Genomic DNA, 15,579 nt, shown 5'->3' with positions numbered 1-15,579 from the left:
AACACTTGCTCCACTCTTACACCATTAGCTTTCGGTCATCACCTTCTGATCTTCAGCACCGACAAATGGTTCTCGTCTACTCATATCAAGCACCACACATAGACAAACATACAAACAACAATAAAAACAACTAAGAACAGTACACCACACAAGATAACACAATGCGCTAAAAGAGAGCTAGGCGCTATGACCACAAGAAACACCGATAACGGAACTATCGTTAAAAAGAAACGACTATCGGGAGTTTTATATTATAAAAGAAACAACTACGAGCTTGATTTATTTTAGTTAACAAAACCATGAAAAAATTATTAGTTTAGATTAGTCAAATCATCTTTTAATTCAGAAATCGAGTTATGACCGGTCATATTTTATTAATAAATACGGCCGTCTAATTTAAGTCATATTAAACTTTAAATTTGCGAAGATGAAATAACACATGAAAATATCTATTCAAATTATACGTGACACATGTTTGAGCTAACCAAACTGTAATTACAAACATATATATTAATATTAATCAAATTAGAGTTTATTTAGGAAAGATCGACATTTATTTACGTTGTTTTTAATTATAAAATTGGTTGCATATATATATATATATCAATTTAATATTCAACTATATATAGAAAAACATGTGACATGAAAACATTGATAGTACTGCGTAGAGCGTGTCGGCACGAATCTAACACAACTTGATTTATTTTAATTAAGAAAATCATATGAATGACATTAATTCAGATTAGTCAATTTATGTTTTCCTTCAAAAACCAACTTAAGCCTAGTCATATTCTATTAATAAATGTTGCCGTATAAATAAACAAATTAAACTTTAACTTAAAAAAAACTAACGTGTGGGAACATCTATTGGAATTATATATGACGTATGTTCAAGCTAAGCAATTTATAATTGAGGAGCATGATTATGTTAGTAATTAATTATATTAACATTTGTGTATAAACTACAAGTGTGACACCTATGTTGCTTTTTAATTTAGAAAAACAGTTGTATACTATTAGTTAAATGAATATTTAGTTTACAAATCACAAGCACGTAACACGTCAAACGTCGTTGCTAGCACGTAGAATAGATGGGGAAGACATAACACAAACGTGCAGGTGCTCACCATCAACAAGGGGATGACAGCCATGGCAGGCTCAGCAGGAGGAGACGACAGCATAGCTCATCGGGAATTCAGGGTTCGTCTCAGTGAAGCTCTCCACGTCAACGAGACGACAGCAAGTGGCGCACCCGACAATTGATGCGTCACCATCTAGCAGTAGGGTGCGGGCGTCAGTGGCCTACAGCAGGAGCCGAGCGGCCACACGGAGTTGTCTCTGGCCGGCCAGGCACAAGACGAACCACGAAGTCTGGGCGTTCGGTTTTAACCGACAATTCGGTTCGGTTAATTCGGTTATTTAAAACTTCGGTTTTCAGACTTCAGCCCCCGATCGGTTCTCCAGAAAACAGGAAACCGCAGAATTCGGTTTCGATTTTTTCTATTCGGTTTTCGGTTTTAACCGAAATAACCGAAACTCCAGAAAACAAGCTTACAAGCTTACATAAATTCAAGCACTCCAGAAAACAAGCTTACAATCCTCAAATGGTATATTAGTACAGTGTATGAATTCAACAAATCAACAAGCTTACATAAATTCAACAAATCAACAAGTTTACAAGCTTACAAGCCTCAAGACAAGTAGACAACAGTACAGATCAGTGCTGAAGTACAGAATAGAATTACATAGATTCAAAGTTCTTCATTATTCAAATAGAGAAGTAGCCGCAGGCCAGCAGCAGCATCATATGCCAGGATCCAATCCATACACTGATACACCAAGACACCAAGTGGGGAGACAAGTACTGGACAGAATCACATTTGAAGTACTACAAGTCTACAAGCATCATATGACTGGAGGTCTGGACTGGAGGCTGGACTGCTGGAGGCTGGAGCATCAGCAGTCCACGGTCCTGCAGCCATCAAGTGATCTCAGTGACTCAGTGTCTCAGTTAGTGAATCTCAGCAGTTTAAGAAATATTAAACAGATGAATGTACCTTTTACCAGGTGATCAGGAGTCAGGACTCAGTAGCTGTAGTAGATTCCTTAGAAATGGACAGGCCACCAAGTTCTAAATTAAATAAAGAATAGATGATCTAAGTTAGTACAGTGTATGAATCATGATTCATGAAGCACATTAGAAGCAACTAATAATTTAATATGTTACCTTCCTCAAGCAAAAACATTTGTTCGCTGTCCTCTTCAACACTAACATAGTTTCCTCTACGAAGCCAATCATTTGCACAAACGAGGCGCTCAACCATTTTTGGGGTTAGTGAGGTCCTAAAGTCATCAAGAGTTCGGCCACCAGCACTGAAGGCTGACTCAGAGGCAACTGAGGTGATAGGAATCGCCAACAGATCACGGGCCATTCTAGATAATATTGGGAATCTTGTTGAATTAGCCTTCCACCACTTTAGAATGTCAAATCCTTTTGTGTCCGGCTCATTATCTTCTGATAGATACTTATCTACCTCAGATTTGACAGTTCCACCCTCACTGTTAATCTGCTCAGTAATTACTGACATCCACCTACTCACTCTTGTGCTGGTTTTAGCTGATTCAGATTCAGTAGGTTGTGGTGCCTTATCTTTTGGGGCATACATTTCCTTGTACTCTTCAAACAAAGCACGAAAATAAGTGTTCACTGTATCCCACATCTTTTCTCCTATTGTATCCCCAAACATTACCTTAATTCCCATTCTAATGCATTTTGAAAGTTTGTATCTAGGATCAATAGCAACACAGAAGAAAACAATGAAGTTGAGCAGCTGATCCCCCTTATCTTTCTCTCCTCTCTTCTCTCTGTCTCCCAACCTCTCACCATACTTATCTCCCCAGTACTTGTAGTACTTCACTAACATTCTCATACCCATTTCCTTACACAGGTTGTCTTCACTATGACACCATTCTCTCAGCAGAAGTAATACATCAGCAATCTCATGAAAATAAGTGTGAGATGTTGGACGACTTTGTACAGAAACACGGAGAGTGAGGTCATAAAAGTGTTCAAGAAACTCAGCCATCTTCCTAGCCTTATCCCAATCTGTTTTTGTTGGTACCCCTGGACCATTCTCTCCTTCTAATTCTAATTTGTAGTATGGGTCTTCATCACTATATCTTTCAAATGCTTTTTGGTACTTCTGTGCAGCATTTAACATAAGGTAGGTTGAGTTCCATCTAGTGCAAATATCTAAGTTAAGAAATGCTTTGCTCTGTACCTTGGCTAACTCAGCACATTTCTTAAATTTTACCAACCTAGATGTTCCACACCTGATAAACTTAACAGCAGCACGGACACGCTGAATTGATATATCAAGTTCCTTCAACCCATCACCTACTATTAGGTTGATAATGTGAGCAGCACATCGCATATGCAAGTACTCTCCTTCAGCAAAACAACCTTTTGACTCATTCAACATCCGCCTCACATACTTAATTGCGTTATTGTTTGCACTAGCATTGTCTGCTGTTATTGTGAAAACCTTGTCAATGCCCCACTCAGCCAAACAATTCTCTAATGATTTCCCAATGTCCTCCCCTCTATGGCCCTTAACCAAGAAAAAACCAATAATTTTCTTCCTTAGGTTCCAGTCATTGTCAATAAAATGGGCTGTAACACACATATAGTTTTGGCTATTCTTTGCAGTCCATGTGTCAGTTGTGAGGCAAACTCTTTCACAATTTTCCTTAAAAAATTTCTTAAGCTTTTCTTTCTCATCTTCATATACTTTAACACAAGCTCTAGTGATTGTTCTTCTAGATGGCAGAATAAATCGTGGACATGCTTCTGCCATTAATTTCCTAAGACCAGAACGTTCAGATAACATAAATGGTTGTTCATCTTCAATTATCATCTCAGCAAAAATCCTTCTAAGTTTATCAGGATCAAATTTCCAAGTGGTTACATTACCCATACTACTAGTGCCAGCACATGGTGTCAGTTGCAAAGTTGCTTGATTATCAACTACTGGTTTGTTTGGATTCTTTTTGCAAATCTTCAGATGAGCTTTCAAGGATGACGTACCATTTGTTCTTGAGCCACAATGAAACAGCTTTTGACACCACTTGCACTTGGCTCTCTCTTCCCCATTATCAAGTTTGACCTTGCTGAAACTATCCCATACATCAGATCTTAGAGCCATGGGTTTCCTTTTCCTGGATTCTTCATCCGCTTTCTCTCCATCCTTGCTCTCCTGCTGCTCCTTGCTTGCATCTACCACTCCAGTCGTTGACGCTCCAGCTTCAGTTTCTTGAGTTTAAGTCTGATTAATCTCACAAGCAACAGTTTCATCTGTGTCCCCCATCTAGAAACAAAATGTTTCAAATCAGGAATTAACAACAACAAGGAGAAGAGGAGAAGACCAGAAGAAGAATTGAAACTCGATCTAAACTTACATTGGAGGATTGCTCCGTCCGCGCCGCCGTTGTCTTGGTCGGAGAACTTCACGAGGGTGTTGCCGGGCGCTTGGCCGCCTGCCGCGCCTCCTCCCTGGTCCCTGCGAGGCTGCGACTGCGCTCTCAGCCTTCCGCCTCCTGCCTCCCTTCTGCTCGCTGGCTCGCCGTGACCTGCTCCAGTCGCCCGCCGGCCGCCACTCGACGATTTAGGGTTAAGGATGAGCGGCTGCGGGCTGCGGCGCTGCCTCTCTACGCGCTGAGCTGCGGGATGGCCGGATGGGGGTTTCCTACTTTCCTTTGCGTCTTGATGGGCCGTCGAACTATGGGCCGTGAGGGACTGAGGGCGTGACCGCGTGAGGGCGTGAGGCGAGTCAGGCGACGGTCTGCAGGTACTGCACTTCGGTTTGTTCGGTTCCTCGGTTTGGTTTGAGAAGAAACCCGAAGCCGAAGCCGAACACCGAACAGTGCAAAACCATAAACCGAACCGACAACAAAAAACCGAACAAACCGATATTTCGGTTCGGTGCGGTTCGGTTCGGTTCGGTTTGCGGTTTGCGGGTAAAAAGTGCCCAGGCTGACACGAAGCCACGGTGATGCAAGGACGGAGTCAAGCAGCACATGCTTTAGGCGCTACAGCCTTGTCGCCTGCAGGTCACGGCAAAACGTACAGAAGGTGTAGGTATATACAGAGGTGATGAGGGACAGGCAACATCGGCGGCACTAGCGAATCACAGGAAGGAAAAAAAAAGATTTCGTGAGATTTACCGAGAGTTGTTTCTTCCTTGGACTGCACACATGGCCATGGCGGACTTCAGGGTAGGGTAGTGTGCTGATTGGCGCGGCCAGGAGAAGATGACGATGGCATGCACTGAGCACGGACTGCCGGAGCAAAATCTCCACGCTCGCGCATAGAGGCAGCGCGGCCACGCTCGCTTGGCAGCCTGCAGCGGTGACGACAACGACGCCGACGGCAACGGCGAAAGAAAGAGGAGAAAAATATAATTTGCTACACGAGAGATTTTCCAAACTAGAGGCTCCTCTTACGGTAGTTTTGGTGTGCTTTACCCAAGGGGTTGGTACAGATTTATAGAAAGAAAAACTTCCCACATCTACATCAAGTAGCAATATGGTCCTAATTGATGTTGCACCCTCCACATTTACTAATAGGCCTAAATAATCATTAAAGTCCATTAGTAAATAAATGCATGTGCCTTTGAGATTTATTAGGATTATTGCACATAGACTTTGAGCATTGGGAAAACTAGAGATTTATTATTTCCAGAATTAATTAATTTCATATATAAAATAATTCTAGAAAAAGTCCAGAATTGATATTTAAGCCACGAAAAATACTACAAGACCTCCGAAAATTTGGGGAAAATCCTCAGAGACACTTTGGAACATGATGAACCCAAATAAAGTATTTGGAGCTCATAAAAATATTGTTGGAAACTTAGAACATAAAGATTAAGGTGAAGGAGTTAGGAATTAAATTCCAGAAAGAAGCTGAAAAATTCCTAAAGATAGATATTCGTCTCCTCAACGTATAAGAAAAACACACATTTTGCACATAGAAACACGAGGTGCGACCGACATGAATGCAACAAACACGTTTCTACCTTATGATAGATTTTAAATTAATGAAAATTTTTATTTTTCCATGTTTTCACGAGCACAAAAATTCACAAATAAATCATTTTAACTCTATTTTCAAAAGTGCGCGCGATGATTTATGATAGAGATGGCAAAACGCTGGCGACCAAGAACCAAGCGGCGTTTCTTTTTATTTCCACGCCCATGGACTACCAAGCAGCAAATTGACGATGATCTCCACATCATCATTGAACGGTCATGACAAATGCTACACTTAGCTAGATAGAGTAACAAACTAATAATGTGCTTTCACACCGTTTCACCTGCTTTTCGATCGACGCAGGTGCATGCGGTTTTGACGACCGGTTAATCTCGGCCACTATCTATCTATAGTCTAAATAACCCACACACCGGCCACATATATATACCTAAAATGCATATATAGTTTAATTAGAAATATCTCATTCCACGTGTAATAACTGTACAACAAACTTGATAAAAGCATGACGAGAAACAAATATACGATTATTTGTTCCATAGTCACCTCTTAATCTCTTGTATCTTCATCGACATTACCACACTGAACCACTTGAACCTCCACTTGCAGGTTGGACATTTCAAAGGAACCAAGGATGTAATATGAGTACAATTAATTAGTGGAAAAAAATCAATTGGATCCGAACACAACATACCACTTACAGTTGTGGGAGCTAACGGAGTTAGCTTTATTCAAATGACTCTTCTTTTTTTTTTAGAATTACACAGTACATCGTAGATGTCCATAATACGCACGCACTCATCCCTATGAACACACATACGTAAACCCTACCCCTATGAGCACATTTGAAGGACTGAGCCGACAAATCTTAAAATTCACGAAGTCACCACAAGCGCCTCGCTGTCGATGGTGACATCACCTACCACTGAAAGCATATCGCCGTTAAATCCTAAAATAAATCCAGAAAAATACGAGCATCCGTGCCAAGTCGAGGACTTGAACCTGGGTGGGTAGGTTCCACCACATGGAACCTAACCGGCTGATCTATGATCAATTCGCTATTCAAATGACTATTTGGTTACGATCTTGAAAAGGGTGTAAAAATATTGTTATCTTTAGGGCTCGTTTAGCACAACTCCTTCTCATTTACTCTTTCGGAGGAGCCAGAGCACTCGAGGAGCAGCTACTTTTTGTGGCTTTGGCTTTTCACCCAAAAACAGCTCCGACTCTTATACTATTCACCAGAAAATGGCTTCTCCTCTCCTAAGTGTTTGGTATGGCTTCTTTGACTCCTCTGCTGCTGCCGTAGCCGGAGCTGGTGCCATGCCAAACAGGTCCATAATACTTGAAAAACACATCTCTCTCTCTATATATCACACAAACATGCACATGCGCACGCACACACATAAATACACACACACATAATTTTTGCATTCATGGTGCTCATATTCTATTTGTTGCCACCACTTGCAGGTTCTGTATCATGATTTGATGTATGCGGCGTGTAGCTTCCATGCCATTCTAACTCAAGCCATAGAGCAACTCAGGTACCGCTGGTACTATGCATGTTTAAGGCCCACCTCACATGGATTGTAGAGGCATTTGCATTTTGCTTTATGTCCTAGCCCATTTGTAGTGCCTCCAATATGTTTAATTTTTGGTAGACCATGTGCTCGTTCTTGTGAGTCAAAAGAGAGTGCACTCATTCATGTGTTGATGTACTTAAATGTTGTGCTCGGATACACATTAGGGATGTCTGCTACATGGAGTATACCATGGCATGTGGTAACCAATAGTAGTGGGTGTGCTCCACTTTGTTTGCAGTAATGAGACATTGGTTTGTAATAACTTCATCTCTACCTATTAAGTATGTATATATGGTTTTCTAATTATGATGTATGCATATATCAAATCTTAATTATGAGAAGTGTGATGGCAGTGAGATATACGATGCACTAGTAACATAAAATGTAAAATGTTAGACAACAACCTTTATTTAAATGTAATAATAATGTATATAAAAAATAGGAAAATTAAGATCTTTGCCGGTTGAAGCCACAATCCGATAGTAAACTACACTCTATCCTTAAGGCAAAATATTTCCCTCACACCTTTTGGAAAACCAGAAGCAGCCCCAAATCCATTTTTTGGTCTTCCATTCCTTCAAGTCAAAGACGCCCTTCAACAGAACTCTATTTTATAAATACGCCGTGGTAACTACACCATGGTAACTCCTGTATCTGGACTCTCCTTGGTGCAATGTCTACTACCAATGATTATCAACTCCCTTCCCCAGACAGTAGCAGATTTTTGGAACCCCAACTCCAAATCTTGGAATCATGATTTCATTACTTACTTATTTATCTAACTAGCGACACAAGTTATCTTGCAGGTACCAATAGTTCCTAATGAGTCTAAAGAAGAATACCATCATCTAAATATAGAGGTACATGTAAATCTTCCTTCATAAGGTCCTAGAAGCATAACCACACATGCATTGAACATCCTCGAAGGAATCTAAAAACACAAATCTATGCCACCTTACATCAAAGCATTTGCCTAGGATGCTTCTCAACAAGAATAGACAAGAACTACTGTGCTAAAGCAAATGCTCACCTCTTCTTCCATTGCACCTCTAGGCTGACAGAAGAACATGATGGTGTGTAAGAAATTTTATCTAACATTATAGATTACCATACCTCTAATTACCATTTGATGACCATTTGCAGATGCTTATAACCACCACATTTGGAAGGCTAGAAATGACAAGAGATCCAATGCTAAAGTTTGGATTGTTTGGCAAATTCATAATACCATAGCTATAGTTTAATCTCAAATGCAGATAATGAAGATTGCACAGGTTTCCTAGACTAGCTGCGCGCACACAGAACAGGGATGAGACACAACGAGAGTGCTTGGTAGGGTGGCTTATTGTTGACACCAAAGGTGGCAAATAGGTAAACCATAAGTGTACCGTTGTCAATGTAGCTTTCACCAAGAGTATTCTAGGTACCGGTTTCCACAGATACTTAATTATGGACAAGCCCACATCTGCCGTGGTACAGCTTGGAGAAGACACCAGACATGCTCGGCTCTTCTCGACACTCCCCTCACTCTCTCTATTTGCATACTACTACTAGTAGTAGTAGAGTAGGGCTTCGCCTATCTTAAGTGAGAGTAGCTCCTCTTTGTGGTCATGACTTGAGAGTGAAGGGGATAGAGGGTATTTATAGCACTTTTGGTGTGGGCCCATGGATCTGTGTGCTCCAAACCTCCACCCTTGGATCAAATCACCTTAAATTGTATGGTGGAGATCTTCTAAGTTTGTGTTTCTTTGCATGCAGGCATGCAAGAGGTGGTGGAGCTTGGGGGTGGTCGCTCGACCACCTTGGGGCGTCGGTCGGCCCCCCTATGATAGGTGGGGGCCACCCCCAAGGGTGGGGTGCTTCTCCTCATATTCATGTGTGGGTTTTCTTTGGTGGGACCACTTGTTTCCTCTGAATGATGAAGATGTGGGTCACCCAATCCATGTGACATGCTTGTGAGTCGTCCAGAGGAAACACAACTTCCATCCAAGGGTTGGCATTGCTTGGGAGTGTGTTGGATAGATCACGGAGGCTTGTGAGAGGCAATGGGCCACATGGGGGTGGTTAGCTGCCCCTATGTGGGCCCACAACCACCAATTTCTTCCATTCTTGTACCTACATTCAAATAAGGACATGTACATGTGGAACCATGTTATTTCTACAAAAGCTATCATATTATGCTCATTTCCTTCCAAAGGTCACATTTTTTATGGTTTTGACTATACAAAACTATAAAGAAATTACCATCAACACTTATCCATTGTCTAGGCTTACCTAATGTAGTTTTAGTCTATTTGCATTGAATGCCTGGCTAGCCCCTAAGCCTAGATTATGGAAGCCAAAAAGGGGTTCGAGGTTGCATTGCTCATAACGCTCAGACCCTCTATTTTCGTGGAGCCAGGCTTGCATAAGCATGTGGGCTCACACATTAGGAATCAGCTCACCCATCCCTCGGTGCTCCTCCACCACACATGCCACTGCATCTTTACCGCTACCGGCAAGCTTTTGACTTGGAGTCTTCATACTCAATCCAGCACCCCAAGAAGCAATGGAGGGTTTTGTTTAGGCTCAGTGGTGGATTGGGTACCCATGGCTAAAGCGGTTGACCAATGCATCATTTATGATATACAACCAATCAATGGCAAGCTTCTACAACTCGACAGACTTCTCTAACCCTCCACATTGGAAGATAAAAGGCCTCTGTGCACTCCTTAGCACAATAGGCCTTCGGTGGTTCACCTAATTTCACTTGTACTTCTAGACTACACAATAGTTCATCTAAATGCCCCACTCGGGCAACTTGCATATCTGTAGTCCAAGAGCCTTTTGGTTTCCTAAGTGTAGATTGTACTTGATTTTAATAAAGTTAGTCTTGGGTAGTATTATATGTTAGGGACCCCACTATTGTGTTCAGGGCGCAATTACATAGCCTAAGAGCTTGGAAAATAATATTTATGGCCTGTTTGTAGCCCCTAGTGGCTTTTTTTTAAAATAAGCCCCTCCAGGGGAAGTAATGATAACCTCCCCTCCCACATTCCCTATAAAAGAGGTAGAGGCCGGGGAAGTGGAGGGGGACTTGTCTGATCACTCGCTTGACTCTCTTCCTTTCTCTCTCCTTTACTCTCTCATGTTTAGGTGGCCACACCAACAGTTAGTTATACAAAAAACATATTCGAGAGTGTAAGCTATAAAGTGTAAACTAAGTCAACAAAGCAAATGAAAAGGCATTTGTTAAGTGGGTAAAGTCCTATTAGCGTAGAAGAAAGAACCAGGAAGGATAGTATAATAAGAATTAGGATAGATTGATAGGGAGGCAACAGTGTGTACACTCTATTGATCAAAATTTAATGAATTCTCACTCTGTAAAAGAGGGGGAGGGATGAGCTATCAACAATGAAGAGGAAAATCGAATGAGATCAAATAGGATTTCATTGATTAATTTCCAAGGGCTTCAAAATGAACGTAGGGGATACACATTGTACTTGCTTGCTTTGGTTCTTGCTTTGACATGAAGAAAGCTCATGAATCTAGCACAAAATAAACCAAATAAAAGAAGAAGAATGTAGTGAGAAAAAGTTTGGTGCAACTTATCAGGAAAGATCTAAAGATGCATCAAGTTAAGTAGCATGTCATACATTGAAGACACGCAAGTGGAGTGTCTCTCTATTTCGTGTAAAAGCAATTAGATAATAATGATCATGTTGTTGTTCTTTCCAATCAGTATGTCCAAATACAAGAGATAAACATTAGATACACAATATTAACCAGCCATATGAATCAAGCTTTGTTTCTTTTACCTTAAGCTGCACATGTTTCACTTCCCTCCAATTATAAGCATCAAACCCATTAGGAAAGGTCAACATAGGGCTCTTTATGTCCAATAAGTTTGTGTCTGGTTCAAAACCTATGCAATTTACAAAAGGAATTCTCAAGATTCTCAAACATTTATAATAAATTTATAGCTTCGAAATATATGCAATTTGTTTTTTAAAAAACTCAACATTCCCAAACATTTACAATAAATATATTTATCTCTGCTTCAAACTCAAACTCTATGCAATTTATTATATGCTCAATATTTTCAAGAATCTATAATTAATAACATAGCTCATCTCCATGGGACTCAAACTTTATGTTGGATTATAAGTGAATTGCCCACCTCTCCCTATTAGCTTAAGCTTTTGGTTTGGACTGGTCTGTACATGCAACTTAATATGGTATAAAGCTAGGGTCACGAGTTCAAATCCTAGTTAGCGCAATAAAATAAAAAAATTGTTGCTTTCTCCTATTCCACGTCTGAGGCCTGAGGCCGCACAATAATAGTTGCTCGTTCCTATTCCATGTCTGAGGCCTGAGGGAGCTTACACATGAGGGGGAGTGTTGGAGTATAAGTGAATTGCCCACCTTTCCCCACAATCTTAAGCTTTTGGGTTAAACATGTCAGTGCATTCTACATATATAATACTTTATCAGAATGCCTTATCTGAAGTGTTTCCCGATACAAAGTAAGCATCCTTTTTTTCACCACACTATAAGACATGCAAGAAAATTAGAAATAAGAGGCTATCCAAATTTGTTGCAAGTCAAAATAAATCTGTTTAAATTGGTTGGACCAATGTTTGTTCACAAGAAATAAATAAACCTAGATTAAGAACCATGGAAAGTTGCAAAAGATAAATAAGAGCCTGTCAACATCTGTTGCTAGTCAAAATAAATCTGTTTAAATTGTTGTGACCAATGTTTGTTCACAAGAAATAAACCTAGATTAACAACCATGGAAAGTTGCAACAGATAACATGTTTAATAATATGCTGACATTATAACATACCTCCATGTTTACCAGTTGAGATCTTGTTTTCTGTAGGACTTCCTGTTTGTCATCTATCACTTGTAAAAATTACCAATTGAGATCCATTTCTCTGTAGGACTTCGCATTTTTCATCTATCACGTGTAAAGGTGATTGACTTGAAGGAACCAAAGCTATCAAACTTTGTAGCTGTCGGGCATGCCCATCATTTTTTGAGTTATTTGTGAACAACCATAAGGGACTAATGGCTATATAGGTATATTGAAACAAATAAGCAGCAGACCTTTTGTTGATGTTATGACCCAAACTTACAACTATAGTTTGATTGGACTCGCCCAAGCTAACCTTAGGCTTTTTTGACACATTGTGCCAAGTTTGTTGTCCGACTCTTTTTATGACCTAAATGCAAGTAAAAATAAGTAGATGACATAATGGTTAAATTAAACAATGAAATAACGTTGTGTGCCTATCAATCTAAGGTGTGGACAACAAAAAAAGAGCAAATGTGCCCATTCACAAATTGAAAACAGGGCCACAAACTTATTGTACATATTGATGGTGTAAGATCAAGTGGTGAATTCGTTAGTTGTTAAAAAAGACGAGAAGTGGTGGAACAAAGTGTTAAAGGTAATTTTACTTATTTGTTTAAATCTTTAGAAAAATATCTAATATTTATTTCAATATATGTATATGTAGTAACTTAAATTAAAGTTGGTTAATATAAATAAGACTAGTTTTATTTATTTTGTAGACACATAGAAGTCATGATACAAAAATCTCAAATATGGCCCACCAACACATCTAAATTTGCTTGAAAATATATTCAAGCCACATGAAAATATGAAGGTAAAAAAATCCTTCTACTCGACTGACCCACCTTAGCCTAAACCCACAATGAGGATTCTTAGGAGATTGCCATATGCACCTTTGCTTCAGGATCTTTTGCGCTTGAGTTACACCATGTGAACCATTCGTGAAGCATTTTGTACATCACAATCATCATATTAGAGAAAGCAACTTAGGGCTTGTGTGGTTCCCTGCATCCGCCTGAACCAGGCTGGCCAGATGTAGGGTGGCCTCATTTGGTTGCCTACTCACGGCGTCGAGCCAGGCTTTGGACGTGCAACAAGCGCCTCGCGACCATGCTCCAGGGAAACGCCCGAATCGACCATTTTTATCAGGCCAGGCTCATTTGGGTGCAGCTGTTTACTCGACTAATGATATATTAGTGTATCATTAGTAAATATCATGTGATATTAATGTGTGTTAAAAATGTTTAAGACATAATTAGATAAAATAAGAAGTTTAAGGGTGTAGTACTTGGAAAAAATAAAAATCATAATCATGACCTTATTATGTTTTTATTCCATGCAACATATCTTCATGCAGGCAACCAAATAACATCTCTTCTTAGCCAAGCTGAGTAGATATAGTCAACCAAACACGGCAGCGTTGCATGCCCTTAGCCTATCCCATGTGAGCATGGCTCTCAGATACGAGCCAGGTTTTGTTGCTATGCAAACCAAATAGGCCCTTAATAGTTGAAACATCATTGACCATAAAAGAAAATACTTTGAAGTGTGATCTTAACATTAACCTCTACAAGTTCAATTAGTAACCCATTGTTATACTAGGTTTACTCTCGGTCTCTTTGACACTAACATCAGAGTAACTACGGCTCACTTTTGGGGATGCCCATCCCAAGATCTGCTACGCTTCGACTTCATTGAACTTGGCTCAGTTGTCATCAAGCCAAAGTACCTACAAAATAACTTATCGGCAACACCATGAGTATATTGCATACTCACAGGGATTAATCCATCACATACATATTTGATGGATGTAGGGGATTAATAGGCATTTGTAACATTGCATAAAGAGCATGGCGTTTATTAAAGAGATGACATGTGGATGATTCATAATTTAATTGCTATCAAGTACGATAAAGTTGACAAGTAATACAAAGAACATGGTTAATAAGTGATTGACATTATAATTCATCTCATTATCAAGTTTTCATCATCAATGCTACACTAAATCTAGAAGTATGAACAACTAAGATGGTTCCGTCCTGAAGGACTTTAGGCATTCAAAAGGATCTCTGTAGAGGTGTACAACTGTACCCACAAGGACACTATGGACGAACCACCATACTCATGCCTAGATAAGGATTGCCTCATGGTTCCAACATTTCCTCAATGTGGCTCTCAAATCGATGAATGGTTTGACTAGGTACCGATTTGTAATGCCATCGCATCTACACCGCATGACCCTCACGATGAATCTGCGTGATGAGCAAGTCACCACCAATTACTTCGCTTACCACCCCCATTTACGATATGTGGTCTATGTGGGTGGTTTTCTAGACTTGCTATCCCATGAACGGTCCTTAGCTACTCCCCAAGCTACATCACTTGAGATCCAACACTCATAGTGACCTTACCCCTCACTTGAGTAGAGATTGCCAAAGTTGATAATCATTTAAGCACTTTAAGTTAAGGTTGGTCCTTAGTCACATTGAGCAAATTGAGTCAAGTTGACACCCTTGCAAGTTTTTGTTATTTAATTATCCTGGTGTAGCTCCTAGACGCGTGAGAGTGAGTTCCCTTCTCACACTCGACCTCTATCGGCTCTAGTCATCTAAGCAATTAAGCGATTCAACCCCATTGGTTAAATAAAGGCTATGATTATATTAGGTGGTTTGATCTAATTTAGTGGATCAAGATTAGTAGTTCACCATTTTAGATGAAATGCAAACTCATAATGCAATAGTACATAAGCATCCAAAATAGGGTACTAATAGTGGGTTGCCTGCCTGTCATGAAGTCCCGATGACTGAGGGTGATCATGACTACTCACTCACATTCCTCACATCCTAGATTAACTTGAAAGAAGACATCAGACGAGTTGGAGATGAGCTCAATGTCTGGATTGAGAGATAAAGAGCATATGAGAGTGATCTGAGATTAGGATATTGGGAAGAGATATCTAACAATGGATTAGTGTTGTACTAATTTGCATCTAAACATGTGATAGGGTGGTTGGGTCCTATTGTAAGGGTTAAACATTTTAACATTATAAAATATTTGACGAACTATTCGAGGACATCAATGGAGGCTCTAACAAATTCATTTTG

General features: G+C 40.0%; 1 pseudogene; it reads right to left on the bottom strand.

Moving 5' to 3' along the window:
- Nucleotides 1-2,078: 2,078 nt before the first annotated feature.
- On the bottom strand, nucleotides 2,079-4,586 carry LOC136465409 (zinc finger BED domain-containing protein RICESLEEPER 2-like; annotated as a pseudogene).
- Nucleotides 4,587-15,579: the final 10,993 nt, after the last annotated feature.

Source organism: Miscanthus floridulus, chromosome 7 (assembly GCF_019320115.1).
Source record: "Miscanthus floridulus cultivar M001 chromosome 7, ASM1932011v1, whole genome shotgun sequence".
In the NCBI taxonomy this organism is placed as follows: Eukaryota; Viridiplantae; Streptophyta; class Magnoliopsida; order Poales; family Poaceae; genus Miscanthus; species Miscanthus floridulus.
The sequence above is the reverse complement of the archived record's forward strand: the minus strand, read 5'-3'. Positions and strand labels throughout refer to the sequence as shown.